The 12,773-nt window shown below is 41.9% G+C and overlaps 1 pseudogene; it reads left to right on the top strand.

Annotated features, from left to right (window-relative positions):
* The first annotated feature begins 1,142 nt into the window (after window positions 1-1,142).
* LOC149180550 (UDP-sulfoquinovose synthase, chloroplastic pseudogene) lies at window positions 1,143-2,115 on the top strand (annotated as a pseudogene).
* Window positions 2,116-12,773: the final 10,658 nt, after the last annotated feature.

The raw sequence follows: 12,773 nt of genomic DNA, 5'->3' as shown, positions 1-12,773 counted from the left end.
AAAGGCTATCAAAACGTACAACATGGAATGAAGTTTTGACTAGCATATATGGGAGATAGAAAGCCTAAAAGAAATTCGAGATCTAAATGAGGAATAAACTAAACATAATTGGGCCTAAAGTATAAAGCACCAAAGAAACACAGATGGGTAACTAAAGATATTCCGGTATTGTCTAGAGATTATTTTCAGTAATGCAGCTCACAACGGAATTAAATAGAAAATTGTCCTTGCCTCTGCTTATCTACAGACAGATTGGAAATGAAATATTGTACTGTTTCTGGTGTTGTTTTTTTTTTTACACTACTTGACAACAGGTTGAAAGTTCATAGGGTTAAGATCTGGAAAAAAAAAAAATCAGTTCATATCACTACAAAATCATACACTAGAAAAACATTAAAATACAATAAAATTTGACACAATAAAATTCCAGACAAGCACCAAAACAAATCACTGTTGTTGAAATTTGACAATCACATGAAGGTATCCCAAAAAAAATTATGCCATAGAACTGTTTATGTTTTGGTGAATCCTTTTTTTGTAAGTACATGATAATAAGATCCATGAAAATCATTGCATCAAGCTTTATGGAGAAGTCCATAGCTTTAAAAGAAATGATACATCGCAAGCAAAATTGTCGTGCTTATATTGTTCATGTAATTCGCACCCACATAGAAGGCAAACTTGACATTGTAAGCAAGATTTGTTGCTGAAAGAATAAAACAATGATTCGTTGCAATAAAACAATCAAGGCATATTATAAAATATGAGAAAACCAAGCCAGGTGTAACCGAAAGATCATTCTCATTGCAACATCCAAAAAGCAATGAAATAGAAGGTGAAGTGTAACTTTGGATTCTAGAATCGAATTGTCCCAACAATTGAGATTTAGTTTCTCTAAAATATGATAGTTCATGTTTGCTATGGTAGACGAAACATGCTCTCTAATATAATAATGCAAGAGTTTCTTTGTCAGGGAGAGCAATAAAATATTGCATAGAGACATTTCATGAAAAATGATGGAATTGTGGCTTTTAATGGCACTTCTTGACAAACAGTGAACCCATGTCATAGATGTTGTCGACTGCTTCTTGTTTGGATTCAATGGCTTGCATTAAGCCTCTTAACTATCTAGATGCCTGCTAATGCAATTTCCTTTAGAAGAGGGCAGAGTTCTATTTCATTTTGGAAGCAAGAGGCCTTGTTTGGATGCAGTAAATTTTTATCTTTATCTTTGTTTAAAAGACAGTGCAGTAGAAGAAATATTGCGAAATTTTCCCCGAGGGCTATAGCTATGAAGGAGAAAGAAGTGAAAACAACATCCCCTGCCATGGAAGAGGGAGGTAAATGGTAAGAAAGTAATGGTTGAAGGATGGGATGGTTACTGTGGATGGGCGAGAGCTTTGCATCTCTCAAATAAAGGATACCAAGTTGTCCTTGTTGATAGCCTTGTCCGCAGGTTGTTTTCCTAGAAGCTTGGGATCGATCTCTAACAGCCATGGTCTCGATTCAGAAGAGAATAAAGAGATGGAAGAAATTCTCTAGCAAACAACTTGACCTCGTTGCAGTAGATGTTTCTAATTTTGATTTCCTTGCAGAGGCTTTCAAGTCCTTTGAACCCGAGGCAGTCATACACTTTGGAGAACAGAGTTCTGCTCCATATTCCATGATAGACAGAGGAAGAGCAGTGTATACTCAGAATAACAATGTGATTGGAACCAAGAATGTGATTTTTTTCTATCAAGGAATTCAGCCCAGAATTCCATATGGTTAAAACTTAAACTGGGTAGCATGGGAGAATATGGAACTCCTAACATTGAAATTGAGGAAGGGTACATTACTATTACTCATAATGGCAGGACAAATACACTGCTATATCTGAAGAAAGCAAGTTCCTTTTATCATCTCAGAAAAGTGCACGATTTGCACAACAAAATTTTTACTTTAAAGGCTCGGGAACTAAGGGCTACAGACCTCAATCAAGGGGTGGTTTATGGTGTCATAACTTCAGAAACTACAGGACACAAAGAACTCATAAATAGACTGGACTACGAGTTTTTGGTAAATAGTCGAGCTAGAACTTATGGAAAGTTTTTCAAAAGCCAGATTCACAAATAAGCAACGATGCTTCATAAGGGTTGTCAAAACTATCAAATTATATTCTTTATTGCTATCTCAAATTCTTTAACAGTATGGGCGTTGACAACATCTTTACTTCACTACTTTCCATAAAGGGTTCATTGTAAGGGCCTAACAGAAAACACATTCTAGATTGTAAGGGCTATAGCTGGGCCCAATACTTATGTGGACCTATGCACTGAGAGGAAACCAAAACCAAGTTGCGGAGACCTGAAACAGAAAATCCCCAAATATATCCTCAGAAGGTCAATGTCCAGGTTAATCTCGAAATCAGGAAATTCTGTTCCTTTCAAATATGTTCATATAATCTGTTCAGAAAATGGGAAATATCATCTTTATGATGTCACGGGTCCTGTACATACTGCATTAGTAAAAAAAAAGTCATGAAATAAATTTCATCAGTAATCAAACAAGTGATGTTGCCAGATTCACGTCACAAGAAACTACAAAACAAAATCATTATGTCAGCCTTCAACTTTCTCAGAATATAAAAGCTCCCATTTCATCTTATATATTTGTAATAAGAATTCCACAATATAATATATAAATCGCATCTTCCAAAATGCAAACCATAACCTATACTCTGCATATTTAGATGTTGCTATAGATAAATTATAAACCTGTAATTCTCAATATCATTTAGAGCTCTGTTCCATAAATCTGGCATTTTCTTTGTAGAAACAGCTTCAAACTCTTGAGCTGCCAAGAACTTCAAAATGTTGTTGAGAATCAAGATGTCAATTACTTGCTTAGTTAACTCTTTGAAAGATGTATTTGACTATTCTCTAAATAGTTTGAAATCATCTATCCTGAGACATTACGATTTGACACTTACATCTGGACAAAGAATGGCTACTGCAACATCAGTGGATTGTTAATTTTAATCAACATTAGAACCACAGTTGGCAACAACGAGTTTCCTTTTAATGTCGCGTTCCTCCAACACAATTGTAACATCTCTAAATTTTGAATTAGTGCTTCAAGTTATTTAACAGCAAACACCTGGTAATCGAGATCTTTGGTGTATCTTTGTCGGTACAGATTGTTAGTGCTAGCGGCTTATTCTTGTCAACTAACCTTAGCTAAAAATATAAAGGTTGGAATACATGACATTGCTAGAAATTTAAAACATTGGAGTACCTGACTTTAATACTCCATGTAAACCAGAGGTTCTAAAGACACAGTTACATATTCAAGCTAGTGGGCTCGCTGATGGTGGAAATCAACCTGTTTCTTTGGACTATGTTGAAATGCAGAGGATGTAGAACATGAGAGGACACTAATCAAGCCAGGAATCATATCAAATTTAAACATTAGAATGTAACTAGGAAACAAAAGAAAAAGAATAGGCTGCCTTAAGTGTCTTTGCTCTTTGGCAGAGACACTTAAAGATCTCCTGTGTCTTCGCTGTCATGGAAGAGGCCCTTAAAGGTCCCTTACAAAATTATTTTAGGAATAATTTTAGAGAGGTTTATCGGCAAGTTAAAGACGACTACTTACATCCAGAATATATTTCTCTACACCCAAACGAGGGATCCTTCGTTACCAATGAATGCAAGAAAGTGGTAAGCAGAAATCATCTTCAAATTCAAGACAAACGGATTCACTATAAATATAAATTGAAAACCAAATCATATTGCAGTGAACTGTATTTTAATTTGAATTGCTATTGTATCAGTGCTTATAGATTTTTTTTTATTTTTTTTTGGAAGTCAACTGTCTTTGTTTGTTTGCAGATGAAATGCTCAAGTGCACCTCCATAGATCAATTAAAAGCCCAAGAGTAAGAGATGACCTTTACAGTGAATAACTAAATTTCTGTTGATTTGCCTGCATTCCGTCTAATTATCGCTGTTTCAGTGAATGCATCTATTCATGGACCAAATCCAAGCTAAGAATCTCGCATTCCATTTTAATGTTGTAGTGAGAAATATAATAGTGCGATGAAAATCAGATTGATCATTCTAAACTAAATAATAGTTGCTGACTAATACATTTTTTTTTAATTGATCCTCCAGTGATTACTTCCTGTGCATGTGTTTTTGCTCGAATTTTAGCCCGATGCAAATACTTCGTGTGGAGATTGGGAAACCATTTCAAGTAGTCGCTCAATTTTACTACTTGGTCCCTGAAATTAATGAGATCCAGGTAATTCGCCTTAATTCGCTTGTACTTCCGTTATGAATTTTACCTGGCCCAAGTTATGAATATGCCTGTGTTCTTCAGGTCTCAAATCCTCAATATAACATCGCTAGGTGGTTTCCCCTAAAAGATGAATATAGCATGCCCTAATGCTGCTAAATTGCAAGTAGAATGTCATCCATTTTGCATTCAGAACCAAACGAAGAAGCGAATTTAATATGTGGAATTACCCGAAAGTGGAAGAGAAATTCTCCTCGCCAGACCTGCCAACCGGAGGCGCAGTATTCCGGACGCCATTGTTGTTCTTTCTTGCAATAAAATAGGCGTACAAATAAGCCTAAATCTCAGCTAAACAGGCAATTTCTCCAACGAGATATCAGGCACTGATACTATAGACTGAGCAGCCCTTTGAGTGGATGGACATTGTGTTTGCTGAGAGCCCGCAGCTAAATTTGTGTTTTGTCCTCCGTTGTGCCCACAGAAGCGAACTCTTTTAGTGGGAAAATTCTGGTTATTGGGACATCAAGCTTCTTCATCTAGGAGCTCGGTCCAGATTTTTTTTTTTTTTTTTTCTATAATATTATTTATTCTGTCAGGAATTTTACAGGCGCATTTAAGTTGAAGCAAAACACTAGCTCTGTCATATCCCTAGGCACTAAGCCATTGGACTGCTGTTGAAACATTTTGACATTCTAATTTTCTGGATTTTCAACTATTTAATAAGAAATTTGATTATGGAATAGCTATTTAGTGGGCTTTGGGTCCAGATTTTGAACCCAAGCTCTGATACCATGTGTGAGGGCTTGATTCCTATTATTAGAGCCTCAATCTATTATACACTAACAGATCTATTTTCCTGCTGATTTAAAAGTAATAAAATGAGCTTACTAACCTTCTTACATAGCTTTAAACATTTAACATCTTATCATTTTATCATAAGCAACATAAATTAAGGTGAGCATTCCATTGATATCAACTTAACAAGAGTAGTCCATGGAAAAATACCTGTTCCGGCGGTTGATGATGATACCTTTGTCTTATAGCTCCAGCGGAATGCTCCTTCTGGCCGACCCAACCGGATTTACCTCCCAGCCAACTAGGAAATAAATTCCTAGCCCAGGAAACCTCCACAGGTTCCCCAGCCCTCCGTGCCCAAGTCCAACCAGATATAGTGTGTCCTCAAGAAGAATGTGCAAAACTAGATAATGATACTTTCCTCCTCTCAAACCCAAGAAACCTCCACAAGTTTCCAAGGTCTCCCAAAAATCATAACAAGGCCAAACAATCACAACCAACCCCCACAATCCTAAGCAAGACTCCAACTCCCCCCTTTTCTTCCTTCCCCCTTCCCTTTTTATACCCTCTTTCCTCAACCACCTCTCATTAATGTCATTAACTCTCACCCATCCTTGGTTGACTTCTCTTCTAAGCTAGGAGTACATTTGGAATTGTGACATGAATATAAAATTGAGAATTTAATGGGAAAGGATCATGTCTTCTCCCAAGTAAATCTGAAAAGTACATTTGGGAATGTGAAGTGTAATTACATGGAGAGGACCATGTCTTCTCCTTAGTAAATGTGAGGGTACATTGGGGAATGTGAAATGAATAAATATATATTGATGATAAGATGGAGAGGACTATGTCTTCTCCCAAGTAAATGTGAGGGTACATTGGGGTATGTGAAATGAATAAATATATTTTGAATTAATGGAAGGAGACCATATCTTACATAATATTCAAATTTGAGAAGGTAAGTGGGGAATTTGAATAATGGAAATCATAAATTTATTTTATGACCAATATTTCTCAATATTTTCAGATAATGTAAATATTAACACAATTTGTAGGATAAGATTTAAGTGGGGCATTACAGATCCATCCAACTCGATGAACCGACCAGCCCAACCTATAAGAAAGGATGGACCAGACATCAAAGTGATGCAACATATATAATGTTATCTTGCATGATCACTCCCCAAGTACAAACACGGCTCGAAGCCAATACATAAAAGTGGTGTGGTGCACTATATATAAGGTTATATTGAAGGATCTAACAGACAAATTGGGTGAACGAGCAAGTCGGTAAGGTGCTAGTGGAGATAAGGAAAGGTCTATCTAGGTAAGGCGCTACCTAACTAACCTTTAGAGAATGAATGGCTCACTTACCCTTTCTTTGACCATTGCACAGGCTTTGAAACCATTTGCTTAAAACAGAAATCTTAGTGGTTGGAGTAGGTGGTTTAAATCAAGAGAATGTTTTGTAGGGTGAGAGGCTCTAGGTTGGAGGTGGAGGTGTGGGTTCGAGGAGTAGTAGGGTGAGGGAGTATCCGGATAGGTTGGTAAATAGAAAGATGGGTTGGTAGGAGTAGGTCGTACTTGAAGTAAAGGGAAAGGGGAAAAGAAAAGTAGCAGGTATTTGGCATTGAAAGCTGATGAGAATGATGAGGCATTCTAGCTCTCCCTATTACTTGCCTTCACACAATTCTAGTGAAGGTAAGGAACGTAGTCGCTTGCTCGACAAAAGGAGAGCAAGGGTGAGCAAGCGAACTCTCGACCAACGCCATCAACGTAGTCGCTTGTCCGCATTGGACAAGGTTTCACTTGCGTAAATGTGAGTGGGCGGGTAGTGGTCAACACCTAGAAAGATCCGGCAGCTCTGCTCATCTACAGCTCCAAGTCCATTACCAGATCCACCAGCAGGGGTAGCTATCCTTAAAACCTCATGGGGACAAGCGGCAGTAGCAATTATTCCAAACTCAAGCAAGCAGTGTTGATCCTTCCAACAAACCTAAAGGGGGCAAGCGGTAATGTGGATTGAAGTAAATGCGAGACTTCAGGGGCGTATTGGAGAGGGTAACCCGGCCAGCAGCAAATCAAAAACCTCTATCTATTCTTTCTATCTATTGGTCCACCTTTGCGTACAGAACCCTCTGTTGAAAAAACCTGACCAGCGTTGTGAATGGCTCAACCAAGCTCCCTGACCTGAGAGTTTCAATATCCCTTCCTGAGTACCCTCCCTTCCCTTCCCTTCCCTTTCCTTCCCATGGCGTATGATCCTGTTGAATTATCGTATGTAAGCATATCACATAATAATCCTAAATTTGATTTAGGTAGGTCCTAAGGTTCTTCCTTAGGGTTAAGTGAGTTGGAGGTCGAGGGCTATGTATCCGTCGAGGGTATAGTTCGAGGTGGAGCTTCGAGGTTCGAGAGACGAGTTCTCTTCTCTGTCTAGGTTCGAGGTATAGAGAGGTTCGAGTTCTCAGTTCCGTGACCACCTCCTGTGAATGAGACTGGCTATGAAAACTGGCTATCGGCAATGAAAACAGGCTCTGACTAGGGGCTATGAGTGGCACTGACCTTAAGGCTAGTGTCCATGAAACTGACTCTAGGGACTAAGACTATGTAACTTACTTATTAAGGCTTGAGCTCTCTCTATGGCCGTATGGAGCTTACATGTACTAAGGCTATGGAACTAAGGCTAGTACTTATTGCATGGACCTTAAGGCTGCTATAAGACTGTCACTGAGTAGAGCTTGTAGCACTGAACTTCTAGCTATGAGAGGCTATATGACCTTAAGGCTGCTATGAGACTGGCTCTGACTAGTGTCTATGATCGGCAAGGACTATGGGCAAGGCCTACTGGCAATGAGCACCTTCTGGCAATGACTGGCTCTGACTGTTGGTTGGCTATGGGTGTATGATTCTCAATAGGTGCATCGTATATAACGCTTCATCATTATTCCTTCCATACATTCGAGATAGGAGCGTGTGTTCCGTAGCGGTAACTGAGGTTTATGGCCTTCTTTCTTGGGTCTGTAAGGACTATTATGAGCAATGAGTTACAGACCCCGTTGATCAGGACATGGATATAAATATGCTCTTTCATCCCGATGATAACATAAATATGGCCACTGGCCTCTCGGATATCTTGTCCAGCCTTTTCCCCCTACCATCTTTCCTGCCCACAAACAACTACAGCTATTTACGGTTCCTCGCTCCTTCTACTTACCACACACCCCCCTCTTTCCATTGTTCCCAAGCTAGCCCATCTACAGAAGGATTATAGGCCATCCAAGGGAGGACATTAGACACTTTGAATCCCTAGGGAAACAAATAGAACCAATTTACCAACAAAAGGCCTAACTTACCTTCCTTGACACCAGCACCAGTTTCTCCAGTTTTTGCACTATATCCCATATTAGTTGAAGCCCTCCTCCCATAGGCAAGCCCAGCCAGATCCATATGAACAGAAGCACATCCTTTAGAGCTAGTGGACACATGGGGAACAGTTACCACAAACCCCCTAACCACCTTCTATTTCTTTTTTATTATACCCCAAGGTGCGAAGCCGCTTGTCCCTCCGGAGGGCAAGGGGTAGTCTCCTTCCTTCGCTTACCTTCCTTACAGTCTGTATTATTTCATCTTTATTACTGTTTTGAGATCCCCGGAATGGGGTTTGATTACCTACCCTACAACCTTCAGTCCCAGGTACGCGAGTTTAGCCTAGACTTGTTTTGACCTATAGAACTTTCGCTTCTCAGTCGTGCTTTTCTCTATCACTCTTACTTAACTACCTTCTATGGGACTCTTCTTACCCAAATATTAGCGAACGCCTGCTAGCTCTTTTATATATTTATGCTCTTAAACACCCAATCCTACGGGTCTTTCTTAAGTGTATGCCTTTAGAACTGCCTTTCTAGCCCTTCAACTCATGCTTTACCTTACCAACCTTAAGCTAGAACTCTTTGCATTCTTCTTTTTAGGTCTTATTCTGTAGAGGTTCGGTCATAGGTAAAGTCTGGATGAGAGGGCTGAGGCATAGGTATCGAAGTCTAGTCCCAAGGCTTAGTATGAGGTTCCAAAGGCTAGTCCCACCAAAGGCGGAGTACCAAGGCATCATTTCCAAGGCAGATGAGTCTTGAGGTTAGGTCTCGAGGTCATTGTATGGTGCAGTTCCGGTCAGTAAGCTGATACCGGTAAGTGAAACCACATCATGCAAGGGAGTCTGAGTTGTAAGGGTAATGGGTGCACCCACCTGACTCAAACGACTGGGCTTCTTCCACTCTGGTTCGCTAAGCAGCTTCCATCTATGTAATTCGTCCACAACTCCATCGGTAACACTTAAAGCATGGATGTATCCTGAAAAGCCCCCTGGGATTGATCCAGGAGAGAGGGGTTGGTTGGTGGGGCCCCCGTCCCTGAGGTTTGGTATTTTTTATCTGTTTACACAATAGCAATACCAATAGCACCACACTCACTAGTCGCATACACCGAATCCAGACTTTTAGACCACACTCGGGGAACTTATTCCTAGTTTTATTGGGGAGAGACCGAAACATGACCTGCCGGACTTCGATCTGCTTCCTCCGAACTGTAACGAAGTGAATTGGGAAGGCCTTTACGATACTTCCCAATTCGAGTGGTGACTTAATGAACCCCGATGCGGTAAACCGTTTCACCCCTTGCTATTCATTATCAATTTCTTGAGGGCATGGAAGGTGGTCTTACTTCTTGCTGGATCGGATGAGACGAGGGGGTGAGGTACGAACCCGCTCGCCTCCCTGAAGGGAGGGCGAGGGTCAACTTACATAAGGGACCGGGTGGGGGAAAGCCAATTTTGACAGGTAGGGGCGCTTCCAATTACACTTTTTGGAGGGAGTGGAAAACATACCCTTAGTTAGTTATTGGGGTAGGGATATGGCCAGGCAGGCAGGCAGCTCGGATTATCGCATTAAGCTGGACGGTTAGGGCACTTCTTGCTTGATCGGACGGACGAGGATCAACTTCAATTGAGTGGGGTAACGGGGGAAAGCCATTTGGACGAGGTCCGATCGTTTCGAATAAACCATTGGGAGTGGGGACTATACCCCTATTTCTTTTTAGATATTTTCTCTCTCCATATTTCTCAAAGCGTATCTGGGGGTTGGTTCATCCCGGCCCGAAAAGAGGCACGATAGTGCTGCTACGACAAAGCCTCATTCCTTCCTGGCTGAAGCACTAGGTGAAAAGATGAAGTAGGAGAAGATCTCTAGGTGAGTAAGGTGGGTACTACGTGAGGTGATGGTGCGCTGTATGTGATACTGGATGTAGGCTGGGTGAATCTCGTCTCGAGAAGAGGATAATGCAGTAGCAACTAAGCTATTCATGAAGCAAGTGGTCTAGGGAAAAGGTCTAGTGATTCAGGTGGGTAGGTAGTTAAGAAACACATAAGTTAAGGAGCTACGCGGGTAAGAAGGTTGGTTTTATGCCATCCATACTGTACTGATATTCCTGGTGGAATGAATGGGAAAGGCATCGTGTATCACTCCATCGTCCTAGGGTGAAGGCAAGTAATAGAAGGGTAAGACGATCATCCATCCCATCCATCTGTTGCTTCTAAGGTAAGGGATCATAGCATTCCCAACCGACTTACTACGTGCATTAATGGTATTGGGCTAAAGGTCTAGTTGCTGTATTCTACTGATATTCCTTCCTGGCTTCATTCACTGCCACTGGGTTGGGCAGCACTCCATCAACTAGGGGGAGTAATCAATAAGGGTAAGGTTGGTGGATCCAGTCTGGTAAGTCTCTAGCAGTCCCCACTTGATTAAGCAATTCATTCAGCAACAAGTGTATAGGGCAAGTGCAGGTATAGGTGGTATTCAGGTGGGTAAGGTGGGTATCCGGATAGCAGGCACATGAATTATAGGGCTTCTAAAAGTCAATACGACTGGTCTAACTAAGCTCAGTGCATACCCAAGCGCGTAAAATATTATAAGTAAGGCAGTATGGAATCCAAGGGTAGTTCCCCACGCACGAGAATTCTACGACAGGTAATCAAAATGCTTTTTTCAAAGGTCGGAGGATTCTCCCTCTACAGAATAATCAGATACCTCAACCTCTATCGCTATAGAACCATGGGAAGGAATGACAATGCGCGTTACATACGTTAATTCACTTTTGGAGGATCCGCATAGCCGCCCATAAAAAGCACCAGTCATAGCCGATAGCCGATCATAGCCAGCCGGGTCATCGCCAGAAGGTCATTGTCCGGTCATACAAGGAAGTCATAGTCAGACAGTCATTGCCGATAGCCAATCATTGTGCCAACCGGTCATTCCAGAGGGTCCATTGTAAGGTCATAAACAGGCAGAGCTAGAAGATCATTGCTAGAAGCTCTACTCAGAACAAACTCTTTGCTACAAGCTCTAGTCAGTGCCAGTCGATCATAGCTTATAGGAGATCAGTCATTGCTGGGCTGGGTGGGATCAGGGGCTGGGCTGCATCATTGGGCTGCTCGGTTGGGCGGGCTTGGATAAGTAAGAGGCTCGGATACTTACTGTGGTGCAATATTCAACTGCTGGGCTATTCAACTGGGCTAATCGAATGGGAATGGGATGGCTGCTTCGCTATTCGAATGGATCGACTGGGTGGGAGAAGAGGCTGGGATACCGGGCGAAAGGGCTGGGAGAAAGAAGGGGCTAGAGGGGCCTAGGAAAAGAGCTAATATGACTAGCAGTAAAGAGATTCATTGACATTCAGGGATGCGAAGCAGGCTCGACCAAAGGCCCGGTAGGGACTCACTATTCATATGGTGAGGGAGAGGATGTGGCTCGACCAACGCCCCCCCCACCAAATAAGTCAATTAAGGTCCGGAGGGCTTGCGCTTCTGAGGGCAAGGGTGAGTAAGCGAACTCTCGACTAACGCCTTTTAGTCACTTATTTGAGAGGGGCACCCAATAAGTCAAATGAACCCGCTTGCTTGACGTTAGGAGGGCAAGGTCCTGGAGGGGCTTGCGCTTCCTAGTGCAAGGACCCGACAGGGGGCTCGACTGATAAGGATGCGTAAGCAGGCTCGACTGTTAAGGACCGGCAACGGGGCTCGACTGATAAGGATGCTTCAGCAGGCTCGACTGTTAAGGACCCTTTAGGGGGCTCGACTGATAAGGACCCTTTAGGGTGCTCGACCATAAGGGAGAGGAGAGGAGAGGACCGGCAACGGGGCTCGACTGATAAGGAGAGGAGAGGAGAGGACCTTTAGGGTGCATAAGCACGCTCGACTAATAAGGACCTTTAGGTACTCGACCCCAAGGGAGAGGATGCGTAAGCAGGCTCGACTGTTAAGGAGAGGACCTTTAGGTACTTGACCCCAAGGGAGAGGATGCGTAAGCAGGCTCGACTGTTAAGGAGAGGACCCTTTAGGGTGCTCGACCATAAGGGAGAGGAGAGGAGAGGGAGAGGAGAGGAACTGGAGAAGAATATCGTATACAAAGATATATATCATTATATATGTCATTATGCATTTCATATCATATCAGATAGCTGCGGAGGTTTGAACAGATTTCGATGGCGGCCTTATAGTCGAGAGTTCGGCAGGCTCACCCTACTAATTTGGCCATTTTGGGAGGCGGAGGTTTCCATAAATTCTGATTCGACAAGACCTCAAGAAAGAAAGACAAGTTTCAATCAAGAAAGAAAAGACAAGACAAGACAAGAATAGGCGAGGACCGGCAA

The sequence above is a fragment of the Pinus tabuliformis genome, chromosome 3_2 (assembly GCF_031772625.1).
Source record: "Pinus tabuliformis cultivar Carrire ecotype Pingquan chromosome 3_2, CPIR1, whole genome shotgun sequence".
In the NCBI taxonomy this organism is placed as follows: domain Eukaryota; kingdom Viridiplantae; phylum Streptophyta; class Pinopsida; order Pinales; family Pinaceae; genus Pinus; species Pinus tabuliformis.
Note: the sequence above shows the minus strand (reverse complement) of the source record. Positions and strands in the feature narration are given on the sequence as shown.